The 25,156-nt window shown below is 40.5% G+C and overlaps 1 pseudogene; it reads left to right on the plus strand.

The window, feature by feature from the left end:
- Positions 1-2,386: 2,386 nt before the first annotated feature.
- LOC147463879 (uncharacterized) lies at positions 2,387-17,688 on the plus strand (annotated as a pseudogene).
- Positions 17,689-25,156: the final 7,468 nt, after the last annotated feature.

Raw genomic sequence — 25,156 nt, forward strand, 5'->3', positions numbered from 1 at the left:
ACATTATCCAATAGATTATAGACACGTTTGAATCTAACATAGGAATAGTGATAGTCAATGGTAGAAATATTCAGATGATTGTTGCACCAATCTCACGTACATGTGTTTAGATAACCTTTTAATCAAACACCCCAACCTTGAAGTGAAGACACCATCATCAACTGCTTGAATGAAATTCAGAACAAAAGAAACTCAAAGATGCTAGTCAAGGACTACTGAAACGGAGACCATATTTGACCCTCTCCCACCTACTATTTTGGATCAGGGGGAGAGAAAGGAGAGTGAATCAAGTCCCACCGCTGCCAATCTTAGCGAGGATGATTGCCATGATGATGCTGGCGAGATGGAAGATGACGAATTCGAAGATGATAAAGCCAACACATCCACAAATGACAATTCAATTTCTCTCTTTGTTGATTTATAAGGAACCATGGATTTAGACTTAGATCAAGCTACTTGTAGATATCTTTTGGAAAATGATTCATTAAAAAATTGTATATTTTATTCTATGAAAGGTTTTATCGTATTGCCCATTCATCGCTTTCTCTCTCTCTCTCTCTCTCTCTCTCTCTCTCCCTCTCCCTCTCTAATTTTTCCAAGCATGATAATTTATGTTAATCAAGTGGGTGTGATTTATCTAATGATAAAATACCGATCATTTTTATTCATTAAAAATAACAAATACTTTGTAATTTTTTAGAAAAACCGAAAGAACTACTCAAATTGGCATATTTTGGCTCCAAATCATTGTGCAATAATGCTAGAGACAATAACGGTGGTTATAATCTCTCTCCCTTTCTCACATCCACCTTCAACATTTTCTTTTGTTGTTATTCTGAAGAGTTATGGGGGTTTTGTGTTGTGCGCAGTGTGAGAGTGCTTTTGCTTCTTAAGACTGCATTGAAAAAACGCTCCTTTATTGTGCTCCTTGCTCAACACCTCTTCATGACAAGAGAGCTCGTCCCTAACACTATGTAAAGTCTTTTAGAATATGCGATGAATGCATGGCTTCAGTCGCTTAGGTGAAATGCATGGTGTTTGGGGGAAGAGTGCGAGCCCCTTTTGTTTTGTACACATTACATGTCTTACTTACAGGCTAACAATAGTGGTACAAAGCGGTCACATGCCTTGCGTAACCTGATTTATCCAAATAACCTTTGTTTCATGTCCCATTACCATTTTTTTGTCCATTTTTCTCAAAAAAAAAATCATGTTCTTTAATTTTTTTTCACATGCAAAATAGAAAGAAGTACCTAAATTTGAATATTTTAGTGCCAGGTGGAGTTCGATAATGTTCACGATAAAGGACGTGGAAATAATTGCGATAATAATAACGGTAATATTTGAAGCACAAAAAATGTACTCCCATCCCCCTCTCTCTTCTTTGGCTTGCCCGTTTTAGACTCTCTCTCTACAAAACACGGTAAAAAGCCGTAATAAACATTTTCAAAGTTTCATAGTTCATATTACTGCCCTCACCTCCGATAGAGTGAGGCAAAGCCTCCAATTGCTACTTGCCCATTCCCATAAGCGATGCCTGCTCCTACTATCGAGAGAGCACTGCAAGGACATCTACCCACGTGGTACAATCTTCAATGTTGTGGCAGCTTACTGTGGCTTAGTGCAGGGCTTTTTAAAGTGGCGGTAGTGCTCACTATTTTCATTTGGTAAAGCTACTTAGAGCCGAATCGCCCTAGCATTAGTAGGGTTAACAACGTACTAGCACAAATCTAGTCGCATCCATGCATGACTTGGAGTGCATACAAAAATCTTCTTGAAAGGTGAAGTACGAGATCAACTCCTCATTGGCCGGAGATGGCAAGACTCAAGCTGGATCGTTGTTGTCCAAAAAAATAGCATATTCTCCGGGGCCCTTTTCCAAAGTGCTAGAACCACTTGCCTCCACTTTTGCCATTCTTGCGTGCACTATAGAAATTACCAATGTAGCATATCCATTTCCCCAACTCCCGCTAGTGCGCCTTGGCTCTTATTTAGATGGCCAACATTCACTGAATTGGTAAACTTGTAGGCACCATTGCAAGGACATCCACCCACCTGCGGTTCGTAATGCTGCCGTGTAGGGGTTTTTTAAAGGAGGGGTTGGGAAAAGTAGGTTCGCGCTACCCAAATCCTATTCAAATAAAAAAATGATTGCCTCAAATTTTTGCAAAAAGATTTTGAGTTGAAAAGTTCAAACTTATGTAAAATTTTCCTTCTTAAATGGGCTCCGTAATTTTTTTTTTTTGGTAAAGTTATTAATTTAGATGTTCAATACCTATGAGCCAAGTGGCATGGTTCCGCGCCAGCTGCATTCTCAATCAAGGTATAAATAATCTGTCGTGATAGTGGAGGTTGTCCTTCACACGCTAATAAAATGCTTAATAGGATGGAGCGTGCAGGAATTAGCATTTCTTGTCATCAGCTTCTACGCAGATCATCGCCATTGCACCTTCTTCGTCTTCTTGTAATTGTAACTAGCTGCTCTGATCTGTTTCTGTCTCCTTTGGCTGCAACAGCTAATATCATGTATTCATACGGCGCGACGAATTCAGACCTGCATTGTCATCCAGACGACAGAATGGGCCTTCTTGATGTAGAGATGGCCACAACTCATAGCTACTATGATTATGATGAGGCCGGCCGCTATATTGTAGAGCGTCGAGATGCGTGGTTCAAGTGGGATCATGGGGTTGCAGATTGTTGTGAGTGGCAGGGTGTCAGATGCGATGCCCGGCGGAGAGTGGTAACCCTCCATCCTTCCCTTTACAATACGACTACTGCAGACCCGCCGCATGTGCAGAACTACCTGGCTCTCTTGCAAGATTGGAGTCCCTGGAAGTTTTGGACCTGCGAGGCACCTGCTTCTCTGGTCCTCTGCCATCCCACGCCTTGGCTGCCCTCATCAACCTCACCTACGTTGACCTCAGTGCACACAAAATCTATTTACAAGATGATTTCCCATTCCTGCCCAAGCTCACCTACCTCAATCTTATTTTGCTCTTGCGATAGGCTCAACATTTCCAGGCTATTCAGCTCCCTGCCCAGTGATGCCATCGAGTACCTTGACCTCAAAGGCGACACGATTAACCCGCAGAAAATAGTCCTACAGGTGGGTAACCTGCAGAACCTTGCATACCTGGATCTCTCTGGTTTCTCGCTCGACAATCCCATACCCTGGCAGAGCCTTGGCAGCTCATCCCAACTCAAGCAGTTGGGTTTGAGTTTCTGCCATGATTCTCCTGTACACTGGCCGGAAGAGCCGGCTTTGGAATGCAAGTGGAAGGCCTTGGAGTACCTTGCTAATTTGAATGGGGATATTCGTCTCCCAGCTAATGGTTCAGATCCTTTCTGCCTGGATCGAGAGATCGTGTCTGAGCTCAAGGTGCTCTCTTTAACAAGAACGTCAGCTCCATTTAGCTTCCCAGCTTGCTTTTGGGACCTACCTCTCTTGCGGGAGAGCCTTGACATCCATGGTAATGGCAATTTGTCAGAGCTGCCGTCTCTGGAAGGATACCCTCTGCTAAGATCTCTAGATGCTTTTGATTGTGCCCTTGAGAAGCTCCCAGTGGGGTAGGACACCCTCCGACACTTAGAGAGGCTTGACATCTCTATGAACTGTGTCAGTGACACCCTTTATGAATTAGGATTTCTTTCCAACTGCAGGCACTTGACAACTCTCGATCCGAGTTTGAATTTAATTGGTGGAGACATACCCCCCACTCTGCTCAAGCTCCCAGCTAGACTGGCTTACCAGCTAGATCTCTCCAAAAACAACTTGTCAAGGGTGATTTCTGCAAGCATAGGCAATTTGTCATCCCTCTCTAAATTGGCTCTTGACAACAATTTTTTGTCAGGGGAATTCTGGAAAGCATAGGACACTTATCGTCCCTGTCTGAGTTGGACCTCTCCTACAATCTTTTGTCAGGTGAGATTCCATTGAGTATGTGCCACTCATTATCCCTCTCTAAATTTTCCCTTGAAAGCAATCACAAGAAGATTACAAATATTCTCATGTAGGAAAACGGAGTCGTTTTCAATGTTTTTCATACAATGCATAACATCATGAGCTTTTGCTCGAGAGGCACCACATACCTAACTAGGTACGATTGGGGATAGGGGACCACCGCCCCCCCCACCGGGCCGGCAGTCCTCTACCCCCAATCGTACCTAGCTAGGTATGCGGTGCCTCCCTCACAGAAGCTCATGATGTTGGGGGAAGTCACAATGTGGGAAAATGGATGCACCATGATCCTTGATATCCCTCCCTCTTGTGATAGACACCAAGACAAGACTCCTCCTGCTCTTTGATGCCAACTCAAGGAGGTAATAACATTCACTTTTCTCATATGGAGCCCTTAACTTAGAAGCGCCTTTCCTTATTGGTTCAACTTTTCAATCAGAGTCATTAGACTAAATTTGAACTCAATCTTCCAAGGTCAACTAGTGGGAGTTCGCTAATTCAACTTTGGTTCAAGGTCACTGATGCTTTTTTCTCGCTTATGACCAAGAACAAATATTGTCAGTGCATTCCCCTAAAATGAGTGTATTTACTAACTACACAAATCCCTCATTTCCAAGTCTGATTCCCACTCCGTTGATTGGAATCCTTTTCATCGTTTTTGACTTAATTAATGGACAACATAATATTGGGTTCAACTTTTCGGCCAACAATTAACCCTCCGGAATCCACTCTCCCTCTGAATTGTTTGTTAAATGCACCTTCCCAAGGTAGTTCTATGATACTAAAAAATAGTATTCCAATCATATAAAACCAAGAATACATTTCAAGCATTTGAAAGTAGCATGCAAAATGTTGCATACCCTTGCAAGTGTGCATTTATAAAATAGTTCCAACTTTGTTTCTTTATAGAATATTTTACCTCCTTTTTCTTTTAGTATTATTAAAGTTATCTAATTATCTTTCAAGTAATCACATATACTTGTCTATGATTATTCCTATCCTCGTTCCGGGACTGGGGTATCCCATCTCCTTTGCCACGTGTGAAGGCGACGCCTTTACACAATTTCTTACTCTTATTTTGTCTTTATCTTGTATGGAAAAGGCCTCAAAGATAATCTATTCTAGGTCGTTCGTTATTAAGTCAATGATCCGAGAAGCAGAGAAAAGGTCCAGATGAGGAGGACAATTGCGGGATAGCCCATTTAGATTCTTATCCTTTCCAAGGTTCCTTTTTACTAACAATTAGAAGAGTTCCTTAATAAAATCACATCCTTCTCTCTTACCCGATTCCTTCATGGATCTATTTTCCTTCCTCCTTTCCTCATCGGTATTAGGCATACCCACACTATGCCAATTTCTAGACGCATTGGAGGGTATCACCACCCGGCCAGGACTCACTCCCATCCAATCTCACAGTTCCTTGAGTTATAATCCCCTAGTTCCTATTTCCTTTTAATGTCTAGTCAAACAAAACCTTAAGAAATACAACAAGTCTTTTGGGAGTTTAAGGTTTTGTATGGACATAAATTTTAAGTTAAAACCGTCGTGGAAGATTCTCATTTTTTTTTCTTGCATCATTTGCCATCCATGGGGAATCTCCATGGAAGCGATGGGAGTTTTATGTTCAAGCAACATGGTTGTCACTTTTGTGAAAGCTATCCCGTTACTCCCCCCTTCTTTCTACTTGTTTTTTTTTTTTTGAGAATAGACATACGTGAAATGAACAATGCATATGCTCTACATAATGACCTTTGCGTAAGTGTGTACCATGAGTAGTAAACACTAACATTTAGAATGCATCAACTTGTGAGTTTTTGGGACAAATAATCTAAAACTTCCTTTAATTAATTGTGCAAGATTAAATGATGGTTTATGCAAGAGTAGAATCCTTCAATGAATGATAATCTCAGAGTAATTTCTCAAATTTCTAAGAGTGGACATACTAATGTCTTGCAAAATGAGTGCAAAATTCTCATGCAATAGAGTACAGATGATCAACAAATTCTCCTCAAAATAGGGTTTAGGCTTACCTCTTGCTTCTGTGGAGAAGATTAATCACAAAGCTAGGAGAAGCTTAAAGATTTGGGATTTTCCAATTGGCAAGAGGAAACGGAAGGGATGACCTTTTATGGAATGAGAATCTTCTTTCTCAAAGAAAACTTATTTGGTTATGAACTTCCTTTTGAAAATTAGATATTAGCTTAGTATGCCACTAAAGCTTTTACACATATAATTTATGCAAGATCAAGAGAATTTCTTTTGGAGAAATTATAATTCCTCTTTTGGAAAGTAAGTTAGTTCCAAAAACAATTACTTAGTTACCTTTGATTTATGGCATTACTTTTATAAGAGTAATTTAGGTAAGAGTATAAAATAATTTAAAATTCAATAAAAAAGCTTATGCGAGAGATTAAGGATATTAGTCACCATTCAATCATGCATACTATTTAGGTAAATATGATCTCTAGTCACCTATGGTTAAAGAGAGTGCTTTCTACTCTCTCTATGCCATATTAGTCTGGTAATCTAAGAAATTTGGAATAACAAAACTTGCAATATTTAGATAATTATGACCTCTTGTCACAAACGGTTAAAGAGAGTGCTTTCTACTCCCTCTATGCCATATTAGTATGGTAGTCTAAGAAACTTGAAATAACATCATGGTTAATTGTTTAGCAACATGGTTAGGTATGATTAATAATGAACCATAATTAGAAGGAAACAACAAAATTAAGAAGTTATTTCTTCTTCCCAAGAAAGCAAGGGAAAGGCTTGCTTATGGAAACACGAGAGCTTAAGTAAGCATAAAAGTAAATTACTTTCAAGAAACTGCAATAGCATAAAGAAAACACAAGAACCATTATGCTAACATGGAGAGATCCCTAGTAGGACAATACAACAACTTTCCATCAGCGACACACCCTTTCCTAACATGAGGGGATCCCCAACATGAGCATACCATGTCATGGAATGGATGCAAGAACTATGACCGCACTACGCCTTGTAAGTTGTTCATGAATGTATGTTTATCAAAGTTACTGAGAAGAAATTTGGACTTTTTTGTTTGTTGATGTGTAAGAGAACTCTAGTTCTACCATGTTTATTTGATAAGTTAAACATGATTTTTAGTCATTCAAAGTGTAGATTTGTTTTTGATTGGTAAGATTGAACATGAGAAGAACATGATAAAGCAAAAGAGATCTTTAAGGAATAAACCGTCTCGGTGAGATTCCTACCATGCACTTGTGACACCATATCTACCCTTTAATTTCTATCGTTGTGGGGGGTCCCTTGGGGGCCTATTTTAAAATTTTAGCAATTAATTTTGTTTGAAGAAAATTTTGGTTGTTTTAAAGTTTGTATACAGTCTAGGCGTTCATTCTGATTGTTTTTCTTGAGTTCCAAGTTTTGACTCAGGGCATTTCTTGGAAGCCAATTTTGAAGGTGTTAGGATGAGATTTTGGGAAACTTTTGTATGTAGGAAATATAGCCCTTAACACAAGGGAAAACATTAGTTCTTTGAGTATTTCTATATTCCATGGTTTTGATGCTCATTGAAGCCCGTAGATTAAGGAAAAAGTAAGAATTGTCTTTTTTTAATCAATTTTTAAGAAATTGTCAACTTGCAGGTTGATTTTTGGAGAATCCAAGCAAGATATGACTTTTTTGCATCGTACGACGATCAAAGTGCACGCTACAAGATGAAAGACCCACCTCGCCCCCCTGTTTTCTTTGTGTTCAAAGGCCTGACAAATCATGTGCACTAAAGACTCAACACTAGAAATTGGCCAAACAAAGAGCCAACTTTTACTTCCTTGTGTCCATCCCCTATTATTGGGAGCGTTTTGGTATATCTATTTCTTTCATATTTAAAACCACATGTGAGCCCTATTGTTATAGTATCCAACCAAATGTTTCTTGATTAGCAATTTACATAGGCTCGAGTGATACATATCTTATAGGTTAACAATACATGTATCTACACTATGAGAGATCGTGGTGTTTATCGCGGGCCATTACCGCAAAACAAGAGAGAGAAATTCAAAATGAGGAGAGAGAAACCCTTTTGATGTTCAAGTGGGACTTTACCGCGGGTATTACCGCGTGCTTTTCCGTGAATATTGCAGCGCCCATTACCGCTAAGGCCATAGACCCCCTTCCCCCTCCCTCTCCCGTGGGTTTCCATTTAAATCCAATACAACTCAAAATGTATTTACACACTATAACTCCTACACTCTCCAGAATGCTTGCTCACTTCACTTAATCTCTCTTTCACTCTAAAAATTCTATACATAAATCATTGAACTCACAACAAAACCATTACAAATACTTTTCATAAGCACATAATGAAACATTTGCAAATTAATCATATACTACACCAAGTGAAAGAATGGAGAGTTTTATTAATTCTCATCTTGTATAAGATCTCTACAAGCACTAGGATCCATATTTAGACCCATAGTATTCAAATCAATAAACAAGTTTAGAGATTCTTCCTCCTCTCCATCACCTCCTGTAGAATCATCATCGCTTTCTCCCTCTTCCTCCTCCTCAAGATGACTATTTGCAAGGCTTGGCTGACCTTCTTCAACTTCTACTACATCTTCCTCTGCATCTTGTGGTGATAATATGATGGGATCAATTACTGGCTCAATGTCCGTCTCTGCAAAGATAGATCTACCCCGCGGCGTGACTGTAATGACATACCAAAGTCTTCTTTGATATATACATGGCACATAAAAGACCTGTACGTCACACACAAAGAATAAGCTAGTATACATATATTAAATTTTTAATTTAAGTTAATTGCACATAGCCTAAATTACCTGCTCGCAACTACTAGGATACACCAAGTTGTCAGTTTTTCCCCGATGGAATTGGGTGGAATCCACCATAGTGAGCCCATTTTCATGTCTTTTGACCTCACCCGCAAACCATCGGCACTCAAAGAGAAATTTGTGAAAAGATCTGAAATCCACTTTGATTATTCTCTCTATAGTACCACAATATCTGACCTCATCTGTTGTTGTGTCAAAGTTTCCCATCACGCCACAATCATTAGTGGTCCAACATTCATCTATCTTGTGGGTGCAAAAATGTCGGCCTTCGGACCAAATGGAGTTGAAAATGAGACCCTACAATCACAATGCATAAGAGGTTACATCGCATTTCATTAAGTGATTTGTATACATGCATACATAACATATACACACTCACCTTGCGCAAGCATCCTCACGCATACTCCCATTCTTTAGGGCTTATTTGTTCTCCTTGTGCTTTGGCATTGGTCATGGCATTATGGATCCACTCTACTTGAATCAAATCAGGATATTTTGCAAGCTCTTTAGGAAAAGGAGGTGCACGTCTACCTCCATGGGACCTCTTCCATGCATCTCTATCCCTTTCTCTAGCTGCGCGGGCTTCCAAGTACATATTGACCCATTTGGTCATGATAGTGGCATTGAGTAAAGAGTGGTTGTTAACTATGGAATGAAACTCTCTATCCATGACCAAGAGTGATCCTTTTCCACTGGGAATGGTTGAGTGCTTCCTAGGATCCTCTTCTTCACTCCACAGACGAGGCAATGATGGATCCACTATGATGAGATACTGTGAGAAATACACAAATGCCTCTTGCACCACCCAACTTCTGCCATGCTCGCCTGAAAACATTAAAATCATATATTTTTATGAGTAACTCCATAGCGTATAAATGCTATCTATATTGTATTGATTTTGCATACCTCCGGTTGTGACCTCAATCTAACAAAATCCTTTAAAGTCTTCAAGAATATCTCCAAGAAGAACATCCATCTAGAGTGAACCACCCCACAAATGGCAATCTCCTCAACAAGGTGAAGCAATAGGTGTATTTGGCTAACAAGGATTGTACGTGGGAATGCATCCTCAATAGCACACACTGCCTCTACTGCTAGCTGATGGGCTACTAGTATGGCTTCTACTTCTATCTCCTTGGAGCTCACAAATCTACAGGGCACAAATAATATAGTAGATGAAAAAAAATTCCATTCTTCATGCATGCACAACATGATATAGTACTTGAAAAAAACCCATTACCTCACAATCTCACCCACTTTGAATATTGCAGCCTTCACCTTAGTGTCCCCATAACCACTAATAGTTATGGGAAGTACAAACTACAAACAATAAAACATCTTAGTGAATGTCAACCTATATATAAGGACACATAGACACCACAAACTGTTCTACTCTTACCTGAAGGATTTTATGCCAATCATGGGATTTCAATCCATACAATTGAGTGGAGCCACCCTTTTTGGTTTTTGTGAAAGCACCTTTGAGTGACCGCATATATCCCGTTGGACTTCTGATGGATGCAATAACTTGCTTTGTCCGCTCTTGGTTTGCCTTTGACATTATCCACGGTTCTTTTGGGAGAATCATCTTTCCCCGCTCCGCTCCCCCATACGGGGTGTGGCTGAAGGGGGGAGACGTCTAATGGCTCTTAAATCTTCCCTAGCACCCAATGAATCCTTCTTGTCAATTATGTGATCCCATATAGCTTGCCCAACAATTTTGAATACATGCATAGTGTCCAATAAGTGCTGAATTTTCAACGAAGCCCAATAGGGGAGCGACAAGAAGATTGAGTACCTCGACATACCCTTTGGCAACCCCTTGGGAGGTGGTGAGGTACCATGATGCTCCTCCCAATGCTTCACCCAATCAGCCATGTTTCAATGGAACGGCTACACTCCATTGATAGGGGGAGCATATCTACGATGTGAAGGAGGTAGGAAGCGATGGTTGTTGGGATAGATCACGTTCCCAAGAAGAGGAGGTCTCTCTGTCACAAGGGAAGGGCCACAAGTGGGACATGCACTATGTCTAGATGTTGCCAATCCTGCCAAGAGGTAAACAAACGTTACACATGAGATGATAAACCTAAAGCAAAGAGTACAATGAACATGTGCATACTTACCAGATACCTCTCCCAAATCCTGGGTAATCATGCATGGTCCACATGAGGATGCACTTGATGACGGCTTTGCGGTCTCGTGGTGGCTGTGAAATGTCAATGACATCTATGCCTCTCCATAGTTCTTGAAGCTCATCAATAAGAGGCTGCAGATATACATCCATGTTTTTTACCTTGTGCTTTCCTGGAATGAGAAGTGATAGTAAAATGTTTCCCTTTTTTGTTGCCTCCCAAGGAGGAATATTGTAGTTTACAACCACCACCAGCCAAGTGCTCCATGAAGTAGAGCGGTGCCCAAATGGATTCACTCCATCACTAGCTAACCCAATCCTCAAGTGACGAGGATCATCCCTAAACTCTGGCCATGTGTCCTCTATGTGCTTCCACGCTGGTGAGTCAGCTGGCACTCTTATAATACCATCTGTGGAGCGATTTTTTGCATGCCAACTCAAAATCTCGCTCGTACCCTTCGATCTAAACATGTGTTGGATGCAAGGGATGAGTGAAAAATGCCTCAAAACTTTACGTGGAATTCTGTTGCTCTGCATTCCTTCTTTGAACCTAGGCTCCCCGCACGATGGACATGTGTCACAATCGGCATGCTCATTACGAAAGAGCACACAATCGTTCACGCAAGCATGAATGCGATCATAACCCATCCCTAATGCAGTCACCACTTCATGTGATTTTCGTCTATTCTCTGGCATGTGATTGCCAGCTGGCAGCATCTTTCCTAGCAACCTATCACAAGAAGAAAGTACATTAGAAGCTAATTTATGTACTCCACAAGCATCCTTCACAATCTGTATACATACCTCAAAAGTGCGTCGACACTAGCATTGCTCCATCCAAACATCGCCTGAAGGTTAAGGACTTCGAGATATGCCCTTAAAATGGAGTAAGAGAATCTATCGTATAGTGCGGTGTGTGCCGAATCGAGTAACTCACTCCTCGTTCTTTCGGAAGCTTCTTCGCATGCACACTCTGCTTCATGCTCCTCCTCTCGTGCAAGGAGATCCTCAACCATTCTATGCAAATGGTCGTCTTCTGCATCCACGTAAGGAGATGGGATGTGGTCACTCGTAGAGGGAGCAACAGTTGGCTGATTTGATGTGCTTTCTCCCTCTCTAATGGATTCCTGGCGCATGCGCTCTTCCACCCTCCTTTCTCCTCCTCCACCAACCACACGCCAATGAGGGGTGACGTCAATAGCCGCTACAATTCGCGGATCGTTTGTTTCCATCCGTGCACGCTTGCGAGGATCGTCCCATAGTCCATAATCTTCTACATGGCTCAAGCATATCCGTCGAAGTCAAGCAATGGCGCATTTGCACCGCACGCATGGGCATGGTAATCGTTCGGCTAACCACCGTGATCTATCCGGTTCAGTGGACGGGCCAAAATCATCGCAAGCAACCTACATTAATAAATTACATACACTTATTAAAATCAAATTACCAAAAAATGTTAATAAAATATCAGTAAAAAGTAAAAATTAAACTTTTAGGTAAAAATGTCATTTTCAAAGTACTAAGAATACTTTCATTTTATATATATTTTATAAAAAATATAGTACCAATAGATTTTGAGGATCAATAGTAATAATGTTAGAGTGTGGCCATCTGTGTGTATGGCCCGAAATTGCGCCGCGGTTATAGTTGCGGTAATGCGCGAGGTAACGGATGCGGTAATGCTCGTGGTAATATACGCGGAAACTCAATTTTCAAATTTTTTTATAAATAGGGGCACCCGCGTGCCCCGCGAAGTTCAAAGCCCTAAAATTCGAATTTCATCGTCTTCTCTACAGAAGCCGAGAGCGCGAACCTCACAACCATGAGCTCTACCTCCATCTCTACTCTTCTACTCTCCACCATCTCTACTCTTCCACTCTCCTACCCTCTCCCAACAAGCTCTTCAATTCCATGTAAGTTTTTTGATTTTTTCACACGCATACACATGCATACACACACATGTTTTTTGATTTTTTCACATGCATACACACACATGCATACACACACACACGCATACACATGTATACACTCATACACACGCATGCACACACATGCATACACATGCATACACACACACATTAATTACACACACTAATTAGTGCATGTGTTCTTTACACACTAATTACACACACTACTTAGTGCATGTGTTCTTTACACACACTAATTAGTGTGTACATTATTCTAATGCACACACTAATTAGTGTAAGTAAAGACACACCAAAACCTAAATTTGTTAATTATTAGGTACTTGCAAAATTTAAACTTGTTAAATTTGTTAAATTTATTACTTGCAAAACCTAATATGTTAAATTTGGGATTGGCCATGCACACACTAATTAGTGTGTGCATTGGCCAATGTACACACTAATTAGTGTGTGATTAGTGTGTGCATTTTAGTTTGTGATTAGTGTGTGCATTGGCCAATGTGATTGGTCAATGCACACACTAATTAGTTTGGGATTAGTGTGTGCATTGGTCAATGGCATTGGCCAATGCACAAACTAATTAGTGTGTGTTAACACACACTATTTATTGTGTGATTAGTGTGTGCATTGGCCAATGTGATTGGTCAATGGACACACCAATTAGTTTGGGATTAGTGTGTGCATTGGTCAATGCACACACTAATTAGTGTATGTTAACACACACTATTTATTGTGTGATTAGTGTGTGCATTGGCCAATGTGATTGGTCAATGTACACACTAATTAGTGTGTGCATTGGTCAATGGGATTGACCAATGCACACACTAATTAGTGTGTGTTAACACACACTAATTTGTGTGTGATTAGTGTGTGCATTGGTCAATGTGATTTGTCAATGCACACACTAATTAGTGTGTGCATTGGCCAATGTGATTGGTCAATGCACACACTAATTAGTTTGTGATTAGTGTGTACATTGGCCAATTACAAAAGCCAATGCACATACTAATTAATGTATGTTAACACACACTAATTAGTGTGTGCACAAGCCAACCCAATGCACACACTAATTAGTGTATGTTAACACACACTAATTAGTGTGTGCACAAGCCAATTACACAAGCCAATGCACACACTAATTAGTGTATGTTAACACACACTAATTAGTGTGTGCACAAGCCAATTACACAAGCCAATGCACACACTAATTAGTGTATGTTAACACACACTAATTAGTGTGTGCACAAGCCAATTACACAAGCCAATGCACACACTAATTAGTGTATGTTAATACACACTAATTAGTGTGTGCACAAGCCAATGCACAAACTAATTAGTGTATGTTAACACACACTAATTAGTGTGTGCACAAGCCAATTACACAAGACAATGCACACACTAATTAGCGTATGTTAACACACACTAATTAGTGTGTGCACAAGCCAATTACACAAGCCAACACTAATTATGTTAAATTAAACAATAATCAACACAAAAACATAAACATACCTCCATGATTAAGTCGTCGGTGACGTATTAGGCCCCAATGGCCGTCCAAGTGATCGCGCAATCGGTCACACTAATCATAAACACAATAATCTCTTATTAGTCAATACACACACTAATATCTTATTAGCACTCAAGGCTTTGCAAGACTCTTTTATAGGTTGTAGACACACCTTGGATTCTTTCCACATTGGATTCTTTCAACATTGGATTCTATAGAGAATCCAATGTTTGAAAAAAATCAATGTGTAAATTTTTAATCATATATTCGAATTTTATACCCTAGTTTAATCTTTGTCGTAATAAATGCAGACCATGTCTTTTTCTTCCACACCATGCTTTCGCAGCATTGAGGATTTCATGGCGGACGGTGTGAGGTCCCCACCCCGTCGTATCAAACAACGGATCTGATGGTAAACCTGGTGGCCACTAGATCTATAGCGGAAGCAAACAAAATGGTTCAGGGTTCAACTAGCGGACGATCTCTCATCACAAAGTGAGTCGAGTTCGAGCCTACTAGCAATGAGATCTAGCTCCACCTCGCAGGGGAAGCGTACTTAACTATCTAGCGATCGTAAGACCCACCTTCCAAGAGGAGAGAAACCCCGAGTGCCTTTTTCCCAATGTTTCAGAGGCATGTACTCTCGAGGATTCGCCGCTCTAGGGGCAATGAGTAATACTAATATCGAGTAAGCACTATGGGGACAGAGAGTTCCCGACCAATCGGGACCACCCATATCGTAGGCTTTGGCAACCTGAGCCAAGCCCCCACTTTCCACCCCCACACTCACACTTCATCGTGTGACCTAATTACTACCACAAAGGTTGTTCAACATAAATATTCCTTGTTTAATTCCGAATCACATGGTTCGTTAAAACAGCCCTTCAACCAGTATTGCAAACAACACCAAGACAGAATTCTAGTAAAAATTCTACTCAAACTTATTCATAAAAATTTCAATGTCCTGGAGGTACAACATCCCCCCTCCAGCGAGAGTTCACTTCTCCCGTTGTCGCCTAGCTGCCCATACAACTAGGTATGTCCACCGCATAGAAAGCATGTCATGGACACTCCCACCGCATAGAAAGCAAGACGTGGGTTCCCACCGCATAGAAAGCAAGTCGTGGATATCCACCGCATAGAAAGCAAGTCGTGGATTCAAGAGCCCTTAACGAGGAACTCTGCCCCCTGTGATCAGTAGGGGGGTCAGGACTGATTCAACATTGGAAATAAAATGAACATGTCGAGCTAAATTTTCCCTAGGAGACATTCTTTCCTAATTGCAACCAGCATACCCATCAATCATTTCCTTCCTACTTTAGAACTTAATGTACAATGAATTCAATGCCGAGATTTCCGTCGGATTTCTCCAACATGTTTGGGGATATGAGCATTCGTAACTAGCGTATGCAATGTTAATTCAAACAACTTGAATAAAAATATGATCTACCTCTTCCACTTATTCATCGATGGCCCGTGAGATGGCCAGTATTTGTTCCTCCATGGGAGCCTTCCCCTTCCCGTTAACATTGCTCGTTCCTGCCTCGCGATCATGGGCACCACCGAAGCGCGTCCTCTTAACCGGGGCCATTTCTCACTACTTTAAATGATTATCTTGGAGAAAGAGCTAAGGTTCACAAGCATCATAACAGTCCAATGGGTAGATTAGTGACATCAATTAATCCCTCCTATATGAGAGTCTAGATTTCTTTCATAAAACAATCATTAAGGATGACACATAATCCTATGGGAACCGGTTCTAAGATAATTATTCGGCTTACATGATCAAGAATAATTAGGATTTCACTATTGGAATTATCAGAGAATTGGATTAAGTATGATTAAACTATTTCCTAGCAATTAGATGATGCAGATTTACCCTATGCATATGTGTGAGGAAAAACCAATTCTTAGAGACTTATTGACGGATTAATTTCTCCTTAATTACGTCTTAATGCATAAGAGAAATGAATTCAATTAAGCTACAATGTTAATGAGTGATTACAATAGTGATTCTCTTCAATCTGCACAAATACTAGCTTACCGATTAATTACTATGCTATCTAGAGAGAGAAGATTCTGATAATTATGCTCTACTCATTAATCGAGAGTGAAGAATGGCTGATAATTCAGCTATGGAATGATGATTACATAATAGAGTATGAATAAGGAGAATTTAGAGAGTAGTCATAGAGATTTTCGGCTAGGAATAGGCATAATGTAGGAGAAATTTTTGGTGGTAGAGAAAGGGATTTTCAGATGGCATTAATTAAACTGTCGTTACTGTGATTAAGAGCTGGTAATATTCTCGATTTTCTGATCTAATCGAGCTTCTTGAGATGAAAATTCGGCAGCACCTCCCTCCTAGCTTCTTCTTCAATAGGTGTGTGATTCGGCAGCACCTCCCCAATGTATGTGGGTGTGTGTGTATGCACTGTGTGTGTGTGTGATCATAAGTGTGTGTGTGCAGGTCTTTAAATAGGCTCCTACAGGCTGAAAATCGATCTGGGTTGCTAAATGCATCTGGGAGCTTCTCTAGTTAAGCATGGCAAGTCCAGTTCTCTGCCCACCAAGTGTCAGGTTGGCTTGGTTAACTGGTTCTGAGACTGAGTTGCAGGCTTGGCCGCTTTCCCAAGACTCCCACAAAGCAAGAGGGCGCCCCCTAGCTACTAAAGCTGATCTGGAGTGGCCTGGGACCTGTTCCCACACAGTCCCGGGCCCCCGGTGCCTCCCCGGACAATTTTTAGGAAATTTGGTTCTAAGCTAAAACGGGTCATACGAATCGGATTTTGATGCCGTAAATTGCCATACGAAGCTCTAACTAGGGCGTACTGGCCCGAGTACCTGCCATATTTAGCAGCCCCCGGGGTCCGAAAATGCATTTTTTTCAAATTTGGGGTGCGGGTGCAATTTTTCGAGACGATCAAAACTGGACGGGTCGGGTGACCAAAAACTTACTATTTTTGGAAAATTTTCACAAAAATTATTTTAATTCACATTTTGAAGCTTTATAACATTTTTAACATCATGGCACTGGCAGAATCTGGAAAACTGCTAAAAATAGTAACTTATTCCATTATGATTATTTCATGGTACAAGGGTGCTCTTGTGATTAGGTCAGAGACCTTACAAACGGGATGTCATATCCCAACGCTCTCTCTACCTATTATTCACAGCCGTCACCTCAGCAATCATCAACAGGGTTCGGCTGGTTTCGGGACGCTCTTGGTGGGTCCGCTGCCGTACCTGTGACCGATCCAGATGTGGAGAGGGAATTGCGTCTTTGGGCTGAGTGGTTAGGTTCGCAGCAGACCCTTACATAGCGCTATTCACCGGCGCAGCTAGCAGCTTTTGGATTATTAGAGGTCTCTACTCCGACTGGTGGCACTCCATACCTACAGAGTTTTCCAGCTACAGCTCCAGGTTCAAATTTTCCTTCACAGGGTCCAACTCCCCAGGGTCCGACGCCGTCGAGTGCGACGCCACAGGGTGCGACGCCATGGGCGTCCACCTATCCATCACCTATCCCACCTTCTGTCCCATATTCACATTGGCTCTCTTCTGGCAGTCAGCGCCGGTCGATCTCAACGAGGGAGCAGAGCTAGTTTTTGTTTTGGGGGGGGGGGGGGGGAAGTACTACAGATTCTCCTCCACAGTCACCGCTCCCTGCTCTATAAGAAGATGATGACCATGACATGCCTTCACCAGATGCTCGCGGGTTATACTACCAGGTTCATAGAGGAGGTATGGTGGATCTCAGGACAGCGTAGGGCAAGAGATTTCGCACACACGTCAACCAATTAATCCACTCTACATATATCAATTGTTTTCTCAAATTTGATCAGCAAGATCCCTACAACCTCACATATATAGAGACAACCATGCACATGCATTTCCCCAATCCTGAGGGGCAACAATTCTCAAGGCAATGGTTGCAAGAGCATGTCAAAACATTTCTCAAGAACAAAAAATCTAGTGTGAGGAGAGCTGCAAAGAAGACAATGGAGTCTCCAGAGCATAGCTATCGTCCAGGAAATGTCCATGATGTGGAGTGGGAGACAACTATGGGCGAGAAAGAGGACGAAAGGGCAACGGGTGCGAGGATGTATACGCGTCAAGTTGAGACCAGATCCCATCAGACTCCTACGCATTATGGTTCGGGAGGAAAACGGCTTGGAAAGACAAATATGTAAGTAAAAATATTTGTTTTATTGTAAAAAATCTAATGTTTTCCATTTAATTAATTGGTTGCTATTTTTTGTCAGTATAACATTACCATGAGTCGCCCGGCAAGAGATGTGCAGAGATATAGAGAGAACCATACCGAGTATCAAACTTGGTGTTGGTTGTTTGAAAATCAAATGATCTCTCGAGAGGAGTTCGTAAATGCGTGCAGAAGTCTACAACATGTAAGTTTAATCTTATTTAAATAATCAAATTGTTGATTTTATATCAAATATTAAATAACAAAGTGTTAATTGTTTCTTTTTCTGGTTTTGCAGAGTCAAAGAGTTCCACGCGAAATGCCGCCATCTCCCCCATGAGCATCCTCTATTTTGTATACGCGGGCCGCGTTTGCTCTATCCCACATGACCATACTCTATTTTGTGCACGCGGGCTTTTTTTGCCCTTTATGTAAATGCAACACCTATCATTTTTTGGCTCAATACCTCCCCCAATTGTAATTCCACTTATGTAAATGAAATTATCAATTTTTTTTGGGTTCAATGTATTGTCCAATTGTGATATTTTGTTGTAATTAATAATAATTTTGTAAAATATCTTAAATAAATGAAAAAATAGATGACCTTTTGGATGGTCCTGCAAAGGACAATCCAAACGGTCATCTATTTTTTTATAAAAAACCCGCCCGTGGTAATGCTTGCGATAACATGTTCGCGGTAACTGTTGCGGGTACCTTTGCCGTAAGCTGCGCGGTAATAAACGCGGAAATATAGCCGCAGACTTTACCGCGGACTTTACCGCTAGCCCAGTACCGCAAACGTTGCCGCAGTGTTTTCCGCGTACGGAAATTTTCATACTCCAAATTTGTTTGTTTTTTTGTGGTAATGTGAGCGATAATGCCGCGCATATGTTATAGTGCTATAATTTATGCTTATACTTTCTCTGTCCAAATGAGATACATAGTAGAAGTCAAATACATAATTTAATAGTCAAGTTCACAAGGGTGATAGCTATTGGTATCATCTTTAGCAACAAACAAGCCAATGAATAGGAATATTAAGAATTTTTGATACCAAAAACTTGTCAACACTATTCAAAAAAGGTAGAAACTCAAAGGCTTTACAATATATGTATGTTGAAACATGAATAAATAATAAGTTAATTGTTCACCTATCAATCACCACTATACATAGACACCTCCATCTCAAGTTGTCCTTTATCTAAGTCAAGCTTGGCATAGGCATACTAGTATGGAAACAATAACATGTTGGAAAGCAAAAATTTAGATTTCTCAACTTGTGAAACCCTACTAATGAAGCATGATATATTCAACATCCCCAAGTGGTGACATCTTGACCAAGGTCATGATCCACAAGAGTAAGCATTAATAATTAAACTACAACCAGAATATTGCTTGAATTTCTTCATGGTTGAGTGACTAAGACTTGATACTTGAAACATCTTAGAGGGAAATCAAAATATCCATAAAAATCAACAATGTTTCTCAAATATGTATGAAAATCTAGTAATTTAAATTAAATAGTCTCACTCAATATGACACCATTTTAAAAAACATATTTATATTGCACAAAAATGAGTATAAATACAAAAGCATTTATAGAGGAATCCAACGTCATGAAAAATATTACAAAGGGAGAGAATTTTGTTGCTGTCAGGCTTCTCTCACAAGTATTTTTCTTCCTCATCTAGAGAATCATATACATTTGAGTATTTGTGTGTCTATGACACTAGGAAGATGGTAGTACTTTATGGAGGGCTTTTTTAAGATCTCCTAGAGAGTACCTATTGGTTCAAGATTCTACACAAATCCTACTATTCTTATCCAAATCTTTTAACATGGTAGTGAAAGGTTCGTCATGGACCAAGAATAGAGATTTGGGTATGGTAATCTTTCTTCGGTTCACTTGCCAACCTTGGAGAGTTTGGAATGGCCTAAGCCAAAAAGTGCCTTGATTGTAGAAACTAAAAAGAGAATCAAGGTGGATGTGCACCTATGGTTTCCACAAAGCCATGGTAACATGGTTTATGTCCTTTCATGTGTTTGTGTTTCTATTTTGACTTTAGAGTGTTCACAGGACACCAACAATGTGGAATTGCAGAGGGGGAAGTGTTATCAATGGATTCCTTGCAGGTGGATGGGAAACTAAGGTGGTCAACCACCAGGGAGATAGAATCAAGTGCTCTGTACCATATTGTGAAGCAAAGCTTGTCGATGGTCTTTCCCTATAGAAGATGGAAGGTGCTGACAATGGGAGAATGGGAGGCATTAGACTCTGATGTTGCTGCTAGAGATCAGTTGACATGCAAATAGGCCTCCACGACGATGTAGTGCACCACATTACAATGAATAATGGCTGGCATCTCAGTCACCTTCGCGAGTATCTTAAGCTCAAATATACCTTGCCCAAGCAATATCTCTTTGTAATCAATGAAAAGGTTGTTCGCTCCAAAAAAGAGAAGAGCTTTCTGTGTGAGAACATTCTGTTTCTGCGATGTATTTTTGTAAAAGCTTGTAACTGACAGGGATTTTGCTCCCATTAATACATATGGTGTTTTGAATCTTGTTTCTGTGCATACTTTTTTATTCTCAACTTGTTCAAGTTTTTGATTGAAATGTGCAATTTCTTTGATGTGGAGAACAAATGTTTTCAATGTTGGTGTCTTTCAATGCTTTGTGGCATGATTTTGTTTAAAATTATAGTTTTAAGCTATTTTGATGTTAATTTTAAGTGCTTTTTAAAAAATGACTTTGGGTATATAAGTGACTTTCTAGGTTTTAACCTTCATTTCTCATATTCACAAAACTCTAGCTCTAAGCTCTCTTTGCATCTTCTTTGCGAACAAACCCATGAAAACATATACAATTTGTCACACACAAGCACGCTTAATTCCTAGGACTGCTTTGTTACCTCTGTAGGTGGTAATGTCACACACCTTTTTCCACAATTGAAACTCATTGGGACATTGGGAGTCATAATAGTCTGAAAGCAAATTCCTAGCTTTACTACCACCCATACATATTTTATTACGACAATCCTGTGTACTTCCAAATGCCTTCTTGTCCTTTGATAACTCTACTGCACCCCCATGTGGGCCAACACTTGATAGAATAGATTCGAGTTCTTTGATACACTCTTATCTTCTTTATGCAAGCTCCATGTTCCAGGAATAATTAATATGGAGCATAAGCAACTTGTCAACAATTCGTAGACGTGAATGAAGAGTGCACACATGCACATTTATTAGAGGAATCGGTAGAATGGGATCCCAATTTGGATCGTCCATGTCTCGATTAGGAGGTATACTCTAGTTACAATTGAGGATACCTTGAAACCATTGTCGTAGTACTTTACCCATTGTTTGTGTAGTGGGCACACCTTTCGCAGAGTTGACTGCAGCTTTGCCACCCTTACCCTTATCGCCCTTTGACTTGCTGGCCTTTGAACCCTTTCCCTCAATTGCTAATGAGACTTTACTGTGGCAGCAATAAATGCATGGAAAGAGGGTCATTGTACTTTTCTTGCACCCTAATATACACTTGAGAGTTTTCAAGTCTCCTGCCAAATGCCACTCCACTTGAAACGTACCCAAACCTGAAACCTGCAATCGTTGTCTTTCTTCTTGTTGCCACCAAATATTATTCTTGGACTGAACACCTAAACAGGTGTTTCCCTTCTCGTTGGCATTTATCTCAACATCAACGCCCACCAAGGCTCTATTCATAAGTGTAACACTTACCCTTTTGAGCCGTTGACCTTTGACAATCTGGCACTCATCAAGCTTCATCACAAATATAAATTTTTCATCACACTCTTTCTGTGTCAACCCATAAAATTTGATCATTGACTCCTTGAGCTTCAACAAGTAAACATAGACATTATTAAAATCATTGTAACGGAAGGATTTGCTATCTTATAATGGCAAGGCATCCTCCACATATTGAAATCCAGCCAACAAGCTTGCAACATAATTATTGGTGCACCTTTTCGGAATGCTAACACTATAAGGTGTTGGCAGCAACCTAAACAAGCCTTTTGCTTTGTGACCTAGTGTGCAAGTCTATACAAAGCTTCATAGGCCTTGAAAATTATTCTTGTGCTATCACAAACCTCCATCATCTCCTGAGGCGACACAATGCTCTTTATCTCACTAAAATACTTCTGGTGCAAAACATTAGCAATGCCAGCATTGGATGGATCATCCAATAGCTTCACCAACAGCTTTGGTTTGATGATATGCTGCAACATAATATGTCTTGTCATTTGAGCATCGGAATCGATTCCCATCATCATCCAAGCCAAGTTCCTGCATATTGAAATAATACTACAGCAACTTGTAAAAAATGTAAGAAATTAGAAGCTTGCATTTGTATTCCCACTGAGTTTGATAGATACATTTATTTTGAGCTCCACTGCTTGAAGATAGCATAGACATCGCATGTCTCTTGCACTTACAAATGTGGTAGCCCAATGGAATGTGTGTGAGATGATCGATTCACCGGTGCATATTCTGCATAGTGTGCTATAGATGAACATAATTGTCTAGACCACACTCTTGCTCCATTTTTTGATGCTCTACTTTGACATCTCATTGTTTAGCTGCTTCGTCTTCTTGTTGTCTTTTTCTTTGACTTGCTGAATTTCTTTCATGTACTTCTCTTGCAATGATGAATAGGCAGCACATAGTTATTTTCTTGCTTGCCTTTCATTGACAAAAGTTGAATTTAATCTCCAATAACAGCCAAACAATATGTCTCTCCCATATCCAATAAAACGTAGTAGATCAGTGTCATTACGAACGGACAGTGATACATTGGTCCTTGGATCGCCATGGTAAATATGGCCATCAACCCATAAGTTGATTGCCTTGCACCCAAGGTTCCGTAGCTGATATCCAACATTGGGATTAGATGTTCCAAGTTGCACAGTAGCCTGCTCTAAATCAGCATTGTGACTGATATCATTTTGTCTTATTAGTAATGTCTTGCAGTGGTAGGGGATTGAATGATATTTGTGTTAGTTAATCAAGCAAATTAGAGAGAATGTGTAATGGTGACTACTACAAGCAGGTGAAGGTGGCTATGGAGGAAAGAAGTGGGGAGTACTCAGAGATAGAAGAAAAGGATTATGTTGTGGAGGGAAGAAAGAGAAGGAGTGCAGCTCAATCTCCTTTGAATTCAAATTGTTGATCATGAGCGTAGAGAGAGAAATGCTGCTGCACACAGAGGTAATGGAGTTTTCCATTGCTCTCAGTTGGAGCTGGAGTGGGAGAAGCATGAGAGAGAGAGAGAGAGAGAGAGAGAGAGGGAGTGGGAGATAGAAAGACAATAAAGGAAGAGAGAGTGGGAGAGAGGGAAAATCTGAAACCTTGGAGGATCTGCACTCTGTTAGAAAGAGGCAGCAAAGAATGTTCCTTAATGATTGGAAGGGGGTGACAAGAGAGAAAAAGGGGGAAAGAAAGAGAGAGAGTTGGCTCACATTTTAGAGAGAGAATGCAGTGAGAGAATGTGGCAAATCTACTTTTCTGGCAGGGGTGGGGGCTGAAAAGTGCCTTCTTTAATGAGATCCAAGTGAGAGAGAGTGTTAATATGTTAGAGAGAGAAGAAGGATGGAAAAAGTACATTATAAAATTCATTTACCCACCTCTCTTTTGGGTTACTGAATAGGCTATTTTCAAATACAAAATATGGAAATGGCCTTTTCAAAATCTCAGCATAGGCCTTTTTGCCCTCTCTTTTAGGCTTGGTCAAGCTTGTCTTAAGATTTAAGAATTCCCTTAAACTGCCAACTAAAGAGGCCCTCCTATACCCCATTCACTTCTTAATGGAGAGGCAGAAGTGCAAAATAGGCCCGTGGCCTCTACACCAAGGCTATGCATGATGACCTCTTCATGGGAGGTACACAATAGGGGCACCACCTAGCTTGGGATGCAGTTAGGATGCAGATGTAGACAGCCAAGACAATAAGAATGACATACAATTGATGAGGAAACATACATGGAGTAGAAGGAGCACACTCAACACAGTGATATGCATGGAACATGTGAGTGGTATACATCATAGCTTGTTTGACACGGATAGCTGGTTAGTGGAGGCATTGTAGTGTGAGACACTTGACAAAATCAAGACAACGTGACTTGCAAAGACACTAGCGAGGATACTCCCAAATGGAGAGCTAGGGAGAGATCAATCACATACAAGCATGAGGAGATAAAATTTATTTTCTTAATGATACTTACAATGGTGGTTTGGAGATGGCATCAACATCCAAGAAGGGGGGGAAGCGAGAGAAAGAGAGAGAGAGAGAGAGAGAGAGAGAGAGAGAGAGAGAGAGAGAGAGAGAGAGAGAGAGAGAGAGAGAGAGAGAGAGAGAGAGAGAGAGAACTTGTGATGTACAACACGTGCGAAGGAGTATAGACCGCCATATGGTGCATGGAAATCTTTAGAGTTAGTAGGTTATTGGATTAGCAAAAAGATTAGTATAGGAAACATCATGACGATGGGAACGCCAGCAACATTGTGAGCGATGACAAGTGCTAGGATGCCCAAGTGTAGAACGGAGTTGTCGATCATTGCCCTAGAGTGCT

This window comes from Adiantum capillus-veneris, chromosome 2, assembly GCF_014529385.1.
Source record: "Adiantum capillus-veneris isolate H3 chromosome 2, ASM1452938v2, whole genome shotgun sequence".
NCBI classification, from domain to species: domain Eukaryota; kingdom Viridiplantae; phylum Streptophyta; class Polypodiopsida; order Polypodiales; family Pteridaceae; genus Adiantum; species Adiantum capillus-veneris.